This window comes from Haliaeetus albicilla, chromosome 14, assembly GCF_947461875.1.
Source record: "Haliaeetus albicilla chromosome 14, bHalAlb1.1, whole genome shotgun sequence".
Lineage (NCBI taxonomy): Eukaryota > Metazoa > Chordata > Aves > Accipitriformes > Accipitridae > Haliaeetus > Haliaeetus albicilla.
The window spans coordinates 26,834,488-26,851,519 of record NC_091496.1 but is presented as its reverse complement, the minus strand read 5'-3'; positions in this window follow the sequence as shown (position 1 = coordinate 26,851,519).

Genomic DNA, 17,032 nt, shown 5'->3' with positions numbered 1-17,032 from the left:
TATCTTCACCCTGTTCACCAGGATGCCATGAGGACAGGTCCTTAATCCCATCTCATTTGATGTGTGTTTACAGAGCTGTTTCCCCATTGACCTCTAGTGGCTCATCTCTCCCATGTGTGAAACCTGCTAATTTGCTTTCCCCTATGGAAACTTCACAGATGTCTACTGCCCAATTGCTATACCTTTTCCAGATGTCGAATTGACAGATGTTTGTTTAGTGAGCATCTGTGGTGATTTAGGGTGATTTTGCCTCCAGCTGCTTTCTGTTGTCTTCCACTCAGAAGGAAGGAGGTTGCCTTTCACCTCCGTGGTACATGTAAACATTCCCTGATGGACTTTCCCTTTTAAAGTCATTGACTGGACTCTGCCTGAAGTAGTTGAGGAAATACTCAGCAAAACAATCCACAGGCTCAAGGTAATAGCTTTAGATGGTGATATTGGCTGTCGTTTTCAAAATTACTCCCTGCTTACACCCAACTGTGGGATGTAATTCTGAGATTGGGTCAGTAACCAACAGCTGGAAGCGGCAGTCTTTCACCACTCCAGCTGAATGCAGGAGGGGGTGAGTAGTCATAGTCCAAATGCTGCACAATATAAAGAATTCATGTCTTTTCCATGCTCCTTCTTGGGACAAGCATTTTATTTCTAAAAATCTGTTACTGCAAGACAAGAACTTAAGCTGAATTTTAAGAAGGCTAGCAAAGAAAGAAAGAAAAAGAATACCAATAGCAAAGATATCTTGAATGTGTGGTTTATTATTGGGATACTAAATTTTTCATAATAAGTCAAAGACTTAATGTGCTAATACCTAATGAGCCCAACAAACGTAAATGTTACATATTTACCCACAGAAATAGTCCCAATAAGTAAGCTAAATTGCCTGCTCTGGATCAACTGCCCTGTTTTACTTTTTGCAGGACATGGTTACATAGTGTGCCAAGCTGGGGGCAGAGCCCTTTCCTTATCATTAAGTGGTATGATGTGATTAAGGAATGATCTTTCACCTCCACCTTATATTTGTAAGTTTTCCTGTCCCACTAAAGCATTATTCTTCTGTGTCAAAGCCTCTATTCGTATAATGTTTAGATTTTGGGGGTTTTTGCAATTCAGCGTCAGTTTCTTCTGTCCAAGGAAATTGGTTTACAATACTCCTAAAATAATCTTCCCTTATAAGTAATTTTCAAGCTGCTTAGTTTAAAATTATAAGTTCATAGAATGAAAGTAAAAGGCTCATTTAACCATTAAACCTGGTATTGGTTTAAGCCTCAGCCTTCATTCATTGCCATTGACTGTGATAGTGGTCCTTTAAGTATTTATGAGAAGCTGAGAAACTGTCAAGTACCTGTAGGAGTGATATAAAAAAGTGGCAAATTCTTCTCTTGAAGTGAGGCTTTTTTATAATAAATTAAAATGTGTAGCTAGAAATGGTAAAATAACCCTTCTTCTGTGGCTGGTGCTCAGCTGGCTGTATTTGGTATTCTCAGAGCTAGACAGTTACTCTGTTTTATTGGTGTTTGTTTTTTTGGTATTGAATAGTGTGCTGAATGCAGTTAGCTCTTTGTTACCACCTTTCCCCATCTTTTCAGTTATAACCACTTCTTGTTTCTTATCTCATATTTAAATAGCAAACAGGCTTGCTATGTCTGTACAGAGCTCGCTGTAAAAGGCATTGAGTGTTCCCCTGCTATTGTACAATTATAATAATTTAGGTTTTTTCCCTATACAAGTCTAACCCATAACTACAGGAAGAATGGACATTTATAATTTTATTGGCCTTCCAGTAATTACTGGAAGGACAACTATCTTTTCAGTAAGTAGAGTAAGAGGTAAATAAGCGATGAATACTGAGGTGTCTAATGAAAGATAGTGCAACGTTTCCCCAAATTGCAGGATTGCAACTGGCCATTACATTTTATCAATGTAATTAAAAAGCAGATAAGAAAAGAGTCACCCATGCAGTATACAAGCTGGAAAATGTAGGTTAAATTTATTTTTCAGCATCAGGTTTTTAAAAACATTGATTTCTGTATTTGCAGATAACTCTAAATAACATTATGTTAATGAAAGACAGAAAATACAGGATATGAATTTTACATGAGCTAATGAAAGGATTACTTTTGATAATGAAAATATTGTCTAAGAAAAATATTTTATAAATGATGTGAAATAACAGGGTGCATTTCTTTGTTCCATCTCTGGGTACCACTGTTATGCCATGTATATAATTTTTGTCTGGTTAGTTTCTACTAACAAGAGTTCTAAGTGAGTAATCATAAATCAATAATTTTCTTCTTCATTACAAAGACTGGAGCTTTCCTTGCCCGTTGATATATGTTTCAAATTACAGTGGTCTATTGTATACACCTTGCACTATTTGTGGCCTTCTTTATATACATAATACATATGCACATATATAGTTGAGTAAGGATGTATATAAAATACAATATATAGGCTATTTAAAATGTGTAACTAGCTTTGTAATACAAACCTTGTTTGTTTTCAGAGGAATTGTGGTTGTAGACTACTTGGGAAAAATCTCCCCTCCTTTTTGGTTTATACAGAAAACAAAAAACCCAACCAAAACCCAAAATTCAGTGTTGTAGTAATTAATTCTAATTCACCAAGAATCAAATCCAGAAAAGAATAGTTTTTCTCCTTGTTCCAAGTGGGGGGGAAGGTGGGAGAGAAAGAAGTATTCTTTCTTATATGAAAGCCAAAGAGGGATAGCTGAAGTGTGCCTTGTTCGTCACAGATAACATAACGGTCTTAGAGTAATATCACATGTCAAAAGGCTCTCCTCCGCACCTAGCAGCTATGTGTGACAGAGTAGGTCAGTAGTGAATCCTGGTGCTGTTCTCAGGGATCTGATGGCTATTGTCATCCTCTTTACCAGGCTGCTTGTGTTTGTTCCCAAGGAAGGATCTTATGGATATGTTATTTCTTGGTTTTTTTTTTAAAGAAACAATACTCTTTTCAGAGAAATGTGCCACATTTTTTACTTTCCTACCCTGAGGCTTGATCCTACTTGTTCTCAGGAATATGCCTCTAGGCTGGACCACAGTAAAAAGAAGAATGTCACCATTGTTGTCACTGTGCTCTAGGGAGAGTTTGTCTGCCTTGTTCAGCACTTTGTCTGCAAGAGGCTTTGGCTTAGTCATGTCCCACCCTAGCAATAGGAATACTACCTAGGTAGCTGAATTCCTCCAGTTCCCACTGGAGATTTTTGTTTGTATGTCGTGCATTTGTTTATTTTCTGAAGTTCTGGTGAGCTCCAGCTGTGGGTGAACCTGCATGTCTACTGAAGAACGACTAGATTTTCATATTATTTAGCAACACCTTAATGCATCTTAATATTTCCTGGGTTTTTACTTGGCTGGCCACTTCTTCTTTCTCACAGAAGTACAATATGTAGGCCTCAGTAGAGTATACAAGTTTAATGATTTCTTCCTGATGCATTTTTTTGCCCAGGTCCCCAATGACTGTGATCTACCACTGAACTACAAGTTGTGCTATGTCTGTCAAACAGCTCTGGAGTAATTGTTTATGGCTAGATAACTAGCTATACAGCAGATTATTTAAGATTAATAACACTGGACTCCATATTATCTTGTGCATTGTATGTTCAAGTTCAGCTGGGTAGCAACACAAGTTACTTATCAGGTGCACTGGTCTAAAGAAAGCAGACAAAAACAGGTATAAAGAAGGAGAGACTGGAAGAGAGGAAATTAGATATGGGGGTACTCCAGAGAAAAATGTTTAAAAGAAACCAATAAATACAGTCTGTAAAATGTTAGTCATTTGGATCAGTCTTAAATGTCAAGATGAGGAACAGTAAGTTTGTGTTTCCACCTAGGGCAGAACTGTTCTGAATTTTAAGGGAACAATGGCCTATCTTCTTCAAGGTTGGCCGCTTTTGAAGTAAAACCCCAGGCACCTCAGACACAGAGCAATTGGGTGCAGCCTGAATGTTCGAAATGTTCAAATGTTTGAAACTGTGTGAGTTGGAGACAAATGGAAATTAAAAAGTCCAGGCCAGTCAACAGCAGAGTAAAAAACAGTCACGGAACCAGCAGGGGTAACCGGTGGGGTTACTCTGGCCCCCACAGTCCCTGGGATCTAGTAGGCAGGCCACATATCCTGTTTTCATTGGGATAGTTTGGGAAACGGGTCCCTTTGTCCCTGCCTTGGTTGACATGCAACCACACAACCTAAATACCAAATGCTCCAAATCAGCACTCCCCTCGTCTCTTTCTCCAAGACCGCCTCCCTCAGATCTGCAGATGGTACCTCTGGTACACCCACAGGAAAACAATCTCCTTGGTCACCTGGGGATGACTAAACCTCTCACTTGCTGTGGTGATCCCTTCTGCTTCCAGAAGGCAGTGCCACCCATGAACCCCAGCAAGGCTCCACTTCCCCCTTCACTTCAGCAGCCCTTTTCCCCCCTCCAAAACCCCCTCAGTGCCATTACTGCCTGTAAGATGTGTGACATCACATCACTGAGCAAAATCCCACGGGTGTCACAGAAGTCTGTGTGATCTCTGATCTATCCCGCCTTTTCTCTGGCTAAAAACTGGGGGTGGAAGAGTTAGAAGAACTCCTATGTCAGCATTGGAGGAATGGAGTTATCGTTTTTGTTGGTTTTATAATTATGAGGAAAAATAGAGATACAGCAGATCAGCCTAGGGCGTGGCACAGAACTGTCAGTGGAAGAGCATTGACTTTCATATGAAACACTCGGTTATTATAAAACACTTCCCAACCATTTCCAGAATTCTTTGGTCAAAATCTACAGAAGGTTTTGTCCAGAACAAAGATACCCATGTCTTTTTTCTCATACAGAGAGAATTGTGTTATCTTGAGAGTACTATTTGTAACACAAGTTTGGAAGCAGTTCCACACCCACTTTAATAAATAATGTTAAAAGGTGCTTAGAGGCAGATGGCTGTTCTGGGAGCTGCATCACACATCACCTGTGACTACCTATAAAGCTTTGGGGCTGGGTGACTAGAAGGGCAAACCTGCATTCGTTCAAACTGTTTCATTGGAGCATTGCAACAGAATTTCTGCATGCAAAATACTTTAATGGCTGAGGGTTAAATCCTTCTAGAGTAGACTGTTGCCAGCGGGAGGCTGGGCTCTGTCACTGAGCTGGTCATTTTCCCCAGACGTGTGATAAGGGCTGAGATCTCGTCTCTGACCCTTCAGCTCAGCCTTTTGAACATCTCAGATAGTCAATTATAAGCTCTTTCTGCATCAGTAGATCTCATAATTTCCCATGCAGTGACCAGTGGTAAACTATAGAAAAGCTGTTTCTCAAACCTATTCCTCCTAGCCAGAAAAAAGGGAGGATGGTCACAGCTGATCAACTGAAAGGGCAGAGAGGTTAATTATTTTTGTCTGTTTGTTCAGCACCAGTCTTTTCAGGCCTCTGGAAGGAGAAGCTGTAGAAAAGTTAGTGACACAGAAAGTAATTTCCCTGGCGAATTTGTTTATTTACAGTCCGTGCATATGCCCATTTAATAAAGAAGAGACGGGGGGTGAGGCTCATTCGTGTCTGCTGGAGCACTGCGAAGCCCTGCCATGCACAGGAGCTCTTTTCTTGGTCTGGGGAGCACCACTGGGTGGGCTGGGAGCCCAGGCAAAGTGCCGCAACTTTTGCTAACACGGTGCTGTCACCCAGCAGAGCAACCCCTAGCAGAAGATGCAAGCCAAGCCAGGCTGGGGCCCCATTCCTGTCTAGAGCAGCACAGCCGTGTCTGCTCCTGCTGCCCACAGCTCTGCGTTTTCCAGATACAACTGTTTGGTTCCTGGGTTGAAGCTGTTCGTGGCTCGGTGCTAGGGCATGGGAGAGAGAAGCTGTGTACAGTCCCCGTCCATCTGCGTAGACATCCCCCAGTTATCTTCCTGTTCATCTTCCATGGGCACAACTTCCACCGCCAATTTCCCTTTTTTGGCTGCAAATCAGCATAGGCTTTTGACAGAGCTGCTAGGAGAGTAGGTAAATTCAGTGGTGCACTTCCTCTACAGAGAATTGATTACACAGTGATTGTAGGAGCCTAGCATTTGTATTATGTATAGTCTCTATCTTGCCTTTTCATTATCATGCCAGATTAGCAATCATATCTTGGGAAGAAGCGTTAAAGCAAAATTTTACTAACTTGCACTTTACTAATGTGCATTTTTACATACAAGTGAGTTTTCTTCTAGATTCCTTTCATAGTCAAATGCCTCTGGAAGATGTATTTCCGATAATTACCCTGTCCGAAAGGTAACACAGATGCCTGATGCCAGATGGGACCTGTTGTGTGCTCCAATAGATCCTTCACTGTCCAGCTGGTAAAGTTAGGGACACTCTTAAGGGAGCAAGTTTAGAACACAGGGACCTTAAGAAAATTCAGGTTTTCTACAATGGTAAGTTTTAGTTTGAGTTTTACGGCCTAGGTGTACCATTATCATTCTAACATATGCACTGCAATTCCTGAAATTCTGTCATTTTGGGAATTAAAAAAAATGTGGATTTTAAACAGTTCCTATGGAAAAAGAATTCTAAACTAAAATTCTCAGTTTAGAAAAATGGAAATGAGTTGCTGTGCTGATTTTAGAGTGAATAGAGCAGTCCAGATCAGCCCTAGGGACAGTACATGGGACCAGCATGGAGATGAGGGAATCCTGCCATCACTATACATACATACTTACAGCAAGAGGACGCAGAAGGTGCCCTCAGGCCTTCCTGAATGTCTGCTGGAGTCTTGAATGAGAGCTGACAGGCTGCTGGTTGTCTTTGGGCATGCAACTGCACGGCATAAGACCGTTCTGAACCAGCCGGGTTGGGAACCCGACGCACTGTGGGAATGGCACTCAGCATTGCCTGGGCTAACTCGCATGAGCAGAGGTTTGTGCAAACATGGGGTGGGTACTGCATCTGGGACCCGAGCTGATGTCTGGATAACGCCGAACTCTGCTGTGTGGGAATGCCAGTTTATCTGGAGATAGACCCAGTGTTTCTGCCTGACACTAGTTCAAACATGGCAGTGTAACCTTTGGTAGGATGCCAGAGAGCTAGGGAGGTGTACATATTTTCTCTGTAGATGTTTTTCTTGTGTTCAGATGTTACTACAGGATGTCTTGTTTTTAACAGATTGGCATTTGCCACTGCGAAAGTATTTTGCCAAAATAATAATAATAAAAAAAAGAATTCTAGTTGACTCTAATCATAAATCATTGCATAAGAAATGAAACTGTTCTCAACAAAGAAATTAACAGCTTCTGTTGATACACTACCTTGTTTTATTCATGTATTTGTTCCATTATTCACTAATTGGATCCCCCCGATCTTTACTGTTAATTAGTGAGGTTTGGCTGTTCCAGAATATCAGTGAGAGATTCTAAATGTTTATAATTGGTTAACTACTACAGGATATTTTCAGCAATACTGAAAAACTACTTTTATAGAATAATATCAGCAGAATATCACAGAATCCAGCATTTGTAATGAAGATAAGGTGTACTTTCTTCTTTATATGCCAAAACACAATGACACAAGTTATGCAGGCTTTTTACCACAGACGATGTGTGTGGGAGTGGAATTTTTTTCTGGCTGTTAAGTCATTAAGAGGAGCAGTTTTATAACTTGATCACAGGTGATAGATGGGTTTTGAGGCACAGAAGGAAAACAGAAGATAAGCATGACATCTTTCTCCATCTCCCTCTTGGGCTGCTTGGATATTAGCTACTAATCTATAATAAGCAAAATTTTATGCTTCCTTTCCCCCCTTCCTGGTACACTCCATTATATTTTTCAATTGGGTTTTCATTACCTCGGGTAATGAAAAGCAGATAAGATGAAAATGAAGCCTTTTGTGTTAGTATTTCTGATGCCGTAAGCAATTTGGGTGCACAAGGAAGACAATACCAAATTCTTTGCTAATGTAGGAGTACCCTAATCAGAATTAAGTTCTTCAGATTTTCAGTCCCTTTTCCAGCAGGTTTGTGAGTGGAAGTGTTCAGATTACCTGCTCAACTTCAGTAACATTCCAAATACCTCCTGAGGGTATTGTAATGTCTTACACAAACATTTCAGCAACCTGTACTTTCTCACTGTACTGCCTTTTTTTGTTTGTTTACTTGCTGTCTGTGTTACTGCACATCTACCTGTCCATAAATTTTCTTCTAGAGCTATGATGTTACAGTTCTCTTGGGACAAAGTCTTCTGTTGTTATCTCCTCCTCTTTTTTTCCCCAGCTTTATTCACCTCCACTGCAGATTCCTGGATGGTCTGAGTTGATCCTGCTTCAGAAGCATATCATTTTATATCAACTGCGGATCTACTCTAGGGTTGCGTATTTTCAAGAGAGTGAGTGGCTCCATAGGGAATGCTATACCTGGGTTAAAGCCTTGTGTTTAACCTCATAGTCCTGCAAATCTTCAGAGATTTCTTTTGTGCATAAAGAGTGTAGTCATCAATTACTTGCAGATTTGAATGGGATCAGACCATTGCACGGAAACCTCAGTCAACCATTTTGAGATGTCCATATTTTGCCACAGGTTGTCCATCCCTTCTCTCTTTCCACTGTTGAGTTGTTTGGGGTTTTTTTGTTTTGTTTTTTTTTCCCCTAAGACCCTGCTCCTCAACCAGTTCAATTATCACATGGAAAGGCATGAACACTAGTTATAGCACTAAATTATAGTGCAATTCATAGCCCTGGTCTAGCAAAGCGGTTAAGTATTTCCTTATCTTTTCACTTGAAATTAATTGTTCCAGTCTCATGCTCAAAAATAAATGTGTGATTAAATACCTTGTTGGTTCAAAGCCAAAATAAGTGTAGGTATCTTTGCCTTGTATATCGTAATTACAGATGTCTTCCTGAAAACCCCGTTTGACTAGTAATTTGCACATTAGCACAGCATAACTTTGAAAGATGTGAGAGCGCTGTAATAGTGCATGAGTGTTGCAGTACTTCCCAAACTTCCATCCTGTGATAACCCCATTCCAGAAGAGGATCCAGTGTGCTATCAGGCTGGAGATGCAGGAGTTACGTGCCTCTTCCAAGGCAAAAAGTGTCATCACACCTCCAAAAAACATGTTGTAATTTTCAATTATGGAATGCGAGTGTTTCAGGATGTATTTTCTTTTACTGCTGAGAAACAAGAAACATACATTAGTAACACTTCTATGGCTACACAGAGATAAATATCAGAGTAGCTGCAGGTCAAGGTCTTCCTCCGCCTTATGCAGTGTGCCCTTCTTATCTCTCTCAAGTGCCAGATGGAACAATCCTGAGGTTATTTTACAAATGCAAGACGTTGTGCTCAACTACAGTGTACACTGACTTAGTGGCTCCATGGCAGGCACAATTTAGTGCAAAGGGACAGGAAAAAAGCTGAACTTTTGCTGAACAAGTAGTGTAAACTGCAGCAAAGTTGCTAAGTTAAATAAGGAGGTAAGTATGTAGATGTGAGGAACCAGATTTTGAAAAAGGTGGGATGATAGTTGCATTCCTAAAAATCTAGCAGCATGTCTGGGGGTGGGAGAGGGGGAAGGAGTTCACCTGTTTGTGGCATTTTGAAAGCAGACTGTCCACATGGAAGAAAGTTGCCAAGGTACCGTACGTGAAAAATCCCTTCACTGCAGAGGCTAAGACCTTGAGGGGCGCAGACAATGAACTCATGGTGGCATTAGTCACTCCAGAACAGGATTCACTCTGGTTGCCAGATACAGTATAAAATGGGGGCAGCTGTCACTGTAACTGATGGATACAGGACACAAGGCAGGCTTTAGCAGAGGTCAGGAAAGTGCACATGGGAAGACAGTAGGGGCCAGGAGATATTGGCATCTGAGATTTCAGAAAATTTCCCTTCAGAAGGTGATTTTTTTTAAGGTGACAGAGTAATTTAATCAAGAACAGAGACACTTAAAGACTTGCTAATATTGGCAGTGATTCATCTTATTCACAATAAATTCTTTTATTCAGACTGCTTCTTACATAGATGCAGTTAAATATTTTGAATCTTGTTAAATAGCTCTATGCAGTATTAGCTGTCCGTTTTATTTGAAGCTATGGGAGCGTAAAATGGAACATGTGCCCACTAGTGACAGTAAGTAAAACAACACAATTCCCTAAGACAGAGAACAAGACTATATTATGTACCTTTCAAAAATACTGTAATTATGGTGACATGATCTATGATACAAATTAGATTATTTCTAGTATTCTAATGACGTGAGTCCTATTTTTACCCTCTAGTGAGCAATGTGTTTCTTTCTTTACATATAAAATATTCTGCATAGATCAATTTTGACTGACTTGGCAGACAAATAATATCATTCTGTTCCTTATTCCCTCCTACTGTGCATGAAATATTAACCCTAGCATTACACAAAGGCAGATTTTTTGCATTACTCGGTTGCAGCCTGGAGTCAGTCTTAATTAAGACAAAGTATGATACCAATATATGCATTTTGTCTGCTGAATTGCTGAGATTAGGATCATACCAGGATAGTGCTTCTCTATTAAATTCTTATTTTACATCGTCTTCTATATTCATGGGATCATGAAGGAACTCACTGAGGCCAGGGAATCTTAAGAGAACATGGTCCAGACATGATTCGCTGTGGGTCAGGAAGAATTTTAGCTCTCTTATTAGTCCTCATTTTTTGGTTTTCCTTTGCAGTGCTGACATCTGACCCAACCCTTGCTGCCCCTCGGGGAGCACCTTCTCTCTAGCTCCTCTGATGTGAAGGTGCGTAGGTGGAGGGCATGGCCCTCTTGTGCTGGGGCTGCTTCTATCCCCGCATCCTTGTGAAAATGGCAGCTGGGAAGGGACCACGTGCAGTGAAAGACACGGGTGCCTGGAGCAGGTCGCAGGACTGACGCACTTCTGTATGAAAACGGCATTCTTTGTCGTTGACTTGTTAGGGCCCCGAGCACATCCCTGACCTCTGGGCGTTTTTTGGAGTGGGCTCAGGGCTGGCGCTGATGTGGTGCAGCTGTGCAGCCTTGGAGCACTCTCAACTGACCCCGCTTGCTGTCACCAGACCTGCTCTGTTCTTCTTGCTGTCCTGTGGGACAGCATCCCGGCCTGTGAGGCCACTGACCCCACTAGCCTTGCTGCAACTCCCAGCTCCTGCCTGGACAGCCCTGAGGCTCCTGGCACTTGCCACATTGGCTTCAGCAGTGGGGTGCGTATTTCCAGCCAGGTTCTCCTGTAGCCAGAGGGCAGAGCTGCTCCTTCAGAGTGAGGGAGAGGGGTTTGGATCCCTGGAGGCTCCCCAGAGGACCTGACCCCAGAGCCCTGAGGCACAGAGGCTGAAGCCAACCACTGCCCTGTGGATTCTGAGCAGACATGGCTCCTTCTTCATCAAGAGGCCTGAGGAGGTGCGTGATTTCAGGTGCTGTCTGGTGGCCACCGTTTCTTGCTGCTGGCTAAGGCAGCTCTCTAAGCAATGCGCTGCCTGGTTCGGGTCCTTTGGAGGTATCTGACCGGCCGTGGCTCCCGTGGTAGGCTCTGAGGTTCCTCCTGCAGGGGGCAGTTACATTGGTTTTGCCGGTGAGTAGTACCCCAAACACCAAGGCCAACAAAGGGACATTTACACATGTTCTGGGATGCCACTGGAGAAACACACACAGGAGAAGACACTACATCCATGTAGACTCCAAGATAGTGACACACCAACATGGTGGGAAGGTCCAAACAACTTTCCAGGATTAGGCAGATATGGTATTTGTAGATGAGGAAGCTTGCAAGCAAGTGGAGTAGAAATTTTGGCAAGAACACAGAAAGCAATGATCTATTTAACAAGTCAGAGGTATACACAGGAGCCTAAATAGGATCATCGTGTATTTATTTCAAAGTTGTAAAATTGCTTATGTCTCTGACAAGCCTGTATAGAAAACTGCTTCCCTGAGAGCTGCTCTGCTGGAAGTGATGCTCTTTCTAAGCAGTCTGAATCCTGAATTTATAGAAATCCAAAGCAAAGGCTTTCCTTCAGTGTTTAGATATAAGCTCCAATTTAGGTATAAGCTTTGCCTTGCCTTCTCCAAAATGAATAGTGTGCTAAGGCTTAACTCCAACTAGGTTTTCTACCTTGAGAAGAAATGCAGAATAAAAATGGAAGGGTGTATTTTTCCCTCTTTTGCCTTCAGCATTTTCTCTTCAGTTTGATAAAACTCCCAGCACTTCTCACTGAAACTAGGATTTTAATATGCTAGGCTCGCTAAAGGAACAAGAGGTTAAATTTGGCTCCTACATTTCTGTGTGTGCATGGGTAATGTGTGTGCAGGTGAAATTTCCCTCTTCTTTTCTGGAATGAGTTCAGGTCATAGTAATACCCTGTGGCAGGATCCATCTCACCTGACTCTCTGTATAGCTTCATTTCACCTATACCTTTCAGCTATCCCTTTCTAGTCAAGAAGAAACATAGGCACTTCTGGAGCATGAATCACCAGACCTGTTTTAAATACCTGCTTTAGGGAGCGATGAATCTCCACCGACTATCAAAGAAATCTTGAGTGACTTACTCAGATGTAGCATAAGATGATTTCCGTCCATTGCCCCCTCTCTGGCAGACAGAAATGTCAGTTCAGACATTTCTTGAAGCCTATCACAATAGTTATGGTTCAAACTGCAGTTAAGAAAAAATGGGTGGGTGCCTAGATTTTGTGTATATTTACAAAATAAGAGGCAGAGATTCTTACCAGTGGCACACAGTTAATCCCTCCATCTAATAAATTTTAATGAGAACAAAAAGGGCTACCTGATAAAAAATGTAAGGAGAACAAACCCCAGCATTAAGATTACTATATGAACAGAAATTATACAAACTACATTTGACTAAGGTTAGAATGAGAACACCAGGACAAGTAAATGGTATAAATTTCATCAGTTCTTTCGACAGCATCAACATGGCAATTTGATTGTTCTCTATAGATGCTGTGCCAGCTCTTGACAGGCACGCTACACTGTAGGCTAGGCTAAGTAAGGAAGACACAGACAAAGACTGAGAACAACATGTATAGCAGCTTATGTAGGGAAAAGCAGAGCACACACAGATACTTAGGAAAGAAGGAAAGTAGTCACTGAGATGAGGTGTGTGATAAAAATACATATTTCCTGCACTGCTAAAAGGGTTGTGAGATGCATTCAGAAGAGTTACTGACAAGAAAAGTTATTTTGTACCTAGAGAGCTAACGAGTAGCTAACAGGAGTGAGCACCTAATGTCAACTACTGTTCCTAGATACAATACAGTATAGCTGAGCCTTTCTACTTAGTGGCAGAAACATATTTAAATGAGTCATTCTTTGGTTCTGAGTTCACAGCCAAGATTCGGTCTAGCAAGACAGGAGTCGGTACTGAGATGAGCAGCTGTGTTTGATTGCAGAACAACAGAGAAGTGTCTGCCTTACACAGGACACTTATGTACCATCGTGTCAAACTCATAAATGCCAATGATTTACACAGATCAGATAAATGATAACAACAAGTTTGTGGTTGCATCTGGTGTAGCTGCACTGAGTTTCTAGTTTTTAGCTGGAAGCCTAGTTAGTTTAAGATAATATAGAGAAAAATGCACTGGAACAGGTTGCCCAGAGAGGTTGTGGATGCCCCCTCCCTGGCAGTGTTCAGGCCAGGTTGGATGGGGCTTTGAGCAACCTGGTCTAGTGGAAAGTGTCCCTGCCCATGGCAGGGGGGTTGGAACTAGATGATCTCTAAGGTCCCTTCCAACCCAAACCATTCTACCATTCTATGATTCTAAAAGCCTCAGATATGCCCCCCTGAGTTCTACCACCAGTCTTTATGAGAATGTGACCATATGGAGGAATAACACAAATGGAGGAACCTATACAGGGCAGCTGCCATCTCTGATACATTATCTATCTTCTGAATTTCATACCACATCAGTGCCATTGCTGAGGGGACCAGTCTATCTCTTTGCTCTGACAGATACATAGTAGGTTATGAAATTTCACAGACACTCCCTGTCCCCCCAGCAGATGTTACTGCTGGGATCAGCCAGTCTGATCTTGTTTTCTTTAGAGACTGTTAAAGGCCACATTTATATTCCTTGTAGCCAGCCCAAGGAAGTTTAGCACAATGCTTAGGACTCTGTAACTCCTGGAAGAGATGAAAAAAAGGATGCCTCTACCAAACATAAAGTCCTTGTGAAGGTAGGACCCAACTCGAGGAGAGAACTTGAGGCTTGATATCATCTAATTGTCCCCTGAAAACGCTAGATTTGGACCAAGAGCTCATCCCTGCAGGGACACTACCAGTAAAATGTCTGCATCTGCCCATTAACAACTGCTCTTAAAGATCTGTTAATGACCCCATTTTTGATGAAAATGTGAGGGATTTTTATTTGAAGTATCATGTGGTACTAAGTGGTACTTACGAAAACCTTGAAAAATGTCATCAGCACAGTAGTCTTTATCAGTTAGCCCTGTAACTTTCTCAAAGAAAAAAACCCAGTTTTTTATGATAAGACCTATCTTCTTTAAATCCCCATTTTGACTCACTATAATTGCATTTAGAGCACTGTAATTGCATATTGTAATATTATTTGGTAGTTGAATTTTTTGTTAACTGTGTTTGTTATAATTTTACTTGCGAGTGATGTCAAACTAACTGGTTTATGTTTTGATATGTCATCCTTCTTATTTTTTTTTCAAATAGAGAAACAGCATCTGCAGTTCTTCCGTCCTTTCAGTATTTCCCTTTATAAGACCTAAAGACTACTATTAATATTGGTGGTTCACCCACTAAGCATCTAACAGGGTGGGAGTCATCTCAACTGACTTTAACCATCTAGATGTTACTCATTTAGCCTAAAATAAATTAGTCTTGTGTAGCCAATTCTATTGTATAGCCAATAGAAGGAGAAGGCACCACCAAAGAATAATTAAGACTACTGAACTCAGAATATGAGCTGTATTTTAAAGGCTGTCCTTTTCTGAGAGGGAAAAAAGCTTCTATATGACTAGCTCAAACTTAATAACTAAGTTTTAGAGTGCTAAAATTAGGTGAGATGAATCACCCAAACTGAGCAAAAGTATCATAACCATTGCAACAACCAACCCCTCTTTCCTGTTCTTTTTTCAAAATGTTTAGTCCCTCTGTTCTAACGCTTGAGATATGTACTCAGCAACAGGCACCCTTACTCCGTATCACCTCTTCATAAGGCATCCTGCTGCTGCAGAAAAGCATGTTCTTTAGAAATATGGTAGTGGCTCACAGGATTTTGCTAGCAGTTCTTGCACAAGTAGATAATCCTTCTTATTGTGCTGGTAGTATTTAAAGCCTAAGCATAAACCTTAATCAAACTCAGTTTTCAAGAGAAATTATCCATCAACTTAGAATAAATTGATTTTGCAAGCAAAGAGGATTTTTTTTTCCATAAATTACACCTATCTGCTCCTCATTCTCTATCTCCACAACTGCAACTAAAATAACTAAACTTACACAGACATGAAAATGTACAGACAAGGCCAGCTCTGTACTCATCTATATAGGTGTTTTGTTCTCTCCCCAGTGATTCCTGCTGATTTTTGCCTCTGCTTTCATAAAATGTGAATGATGGATGAGAGTGTACTTTGTTTACTCTCATTCTTTAGCGCTTACCTCTCTGGTAGATTCATTTATTTTGATGAAGTTGCTAGGAAAACAACATCCTACTCAAACTGATTAGGCAGCCAGAATCTGGTCCTATATTATCCAAGTACAAATAGGCATGAAAGATAAACAGGAGATGATCTAGATATATGGAGAAGTAAGATTATTGTTCAAGTAGTATGCCTATTTTCCTCATTCTGTGTAGGATGAATAAGAATATTGTCATCTTAGAGCTATGGCAAATCCCAAAGCCTTAAATAGACAACTTCCTATGCGATCAAAGGGGTCAGTATGTCAACTGTACACCAACTTTAGAATCTGTCCCCTAACCTTAAGGAAAAAACCTACTTATTACCACATGCAAAAGATAAATGGAAAGCTTTTTGTTGGTAGTAACAGTTTTGATGTCATTTTCAGTAGCATCACAGTCAAATCCCTTTCTTACTCCATAGAACAAACTTTCAGCAAATGTGGAAGAGCCAGGCTTGTGTTTCCTACTTACACATTTGGAACCACCGAAGCTCAGGGCTTACTCATCGGAGGAGTGGCTGAATGCTTAAGCCCAATATACAGAAATATTGCCTGTATACAGAAATACTCTTATATGTATACAAGCAAATGCTATGTATAGATCATATTAAAGCAAAAGTAGCTTGGAGGTTAAGAAAGTGCAAATAACCATTGTGGAAAAGTCTGTATGTTTTAGAAATACATTTGAGTAATAGCAATTGTCTCATTTCATGACTTCAAATACATCATGTTGTAACAACTTTTGGAAGATGAGTAAATATCACAGGAGCCCATACCTCTTAGTTATGACAGGTTAAATGCATGGGACGTATGTGAACTGCAGGGCAGATGAATTAGCTGTCTTGATTTTTTTGAGGAAATCCAAGTGACAACCAGACACAGATTTACCAGCAGGGATAAGGAGGCTTTATTCTTTCCGTTAGCATCAGCTGACACAAAACATATTTCTACATTGATGCCTGTGCCGTACGGTTGAATGGCTGCACAGCCCTTCCTCCCCCTTCCCCTCCTCTCCTCCCGTTTGGACCAGGGCTCTCTCCATCCCCGTCATTATGCTGCAAGCTGTCATGGCCTGTGCTGAAGGTAAGTGCAGCCTGGCATCACATGCGAGAAATAGCTGAGGATAGTGCCAGACATATTTAATTTAAGACATTAGTATTCTCCATTGCTGTAATCAATCTGGTGGGTTGTTTGTTATGCTGCAGGTTTTTTGCTGCTTCTATTGACTGGCCCAGCAGTGTTGTGGATTCAGTGCAGTCGCAGAGCCCCACTGCATCTCTCTCACTGCGTCACTCTGATCTAAAGTGATGGATGGCTTGGAGGACATTTTAAACAGCAGTGAAAAAGGCAGGAGCTATTGCAGTTTAGGAGACGTAAATGGGAGACGTGGGT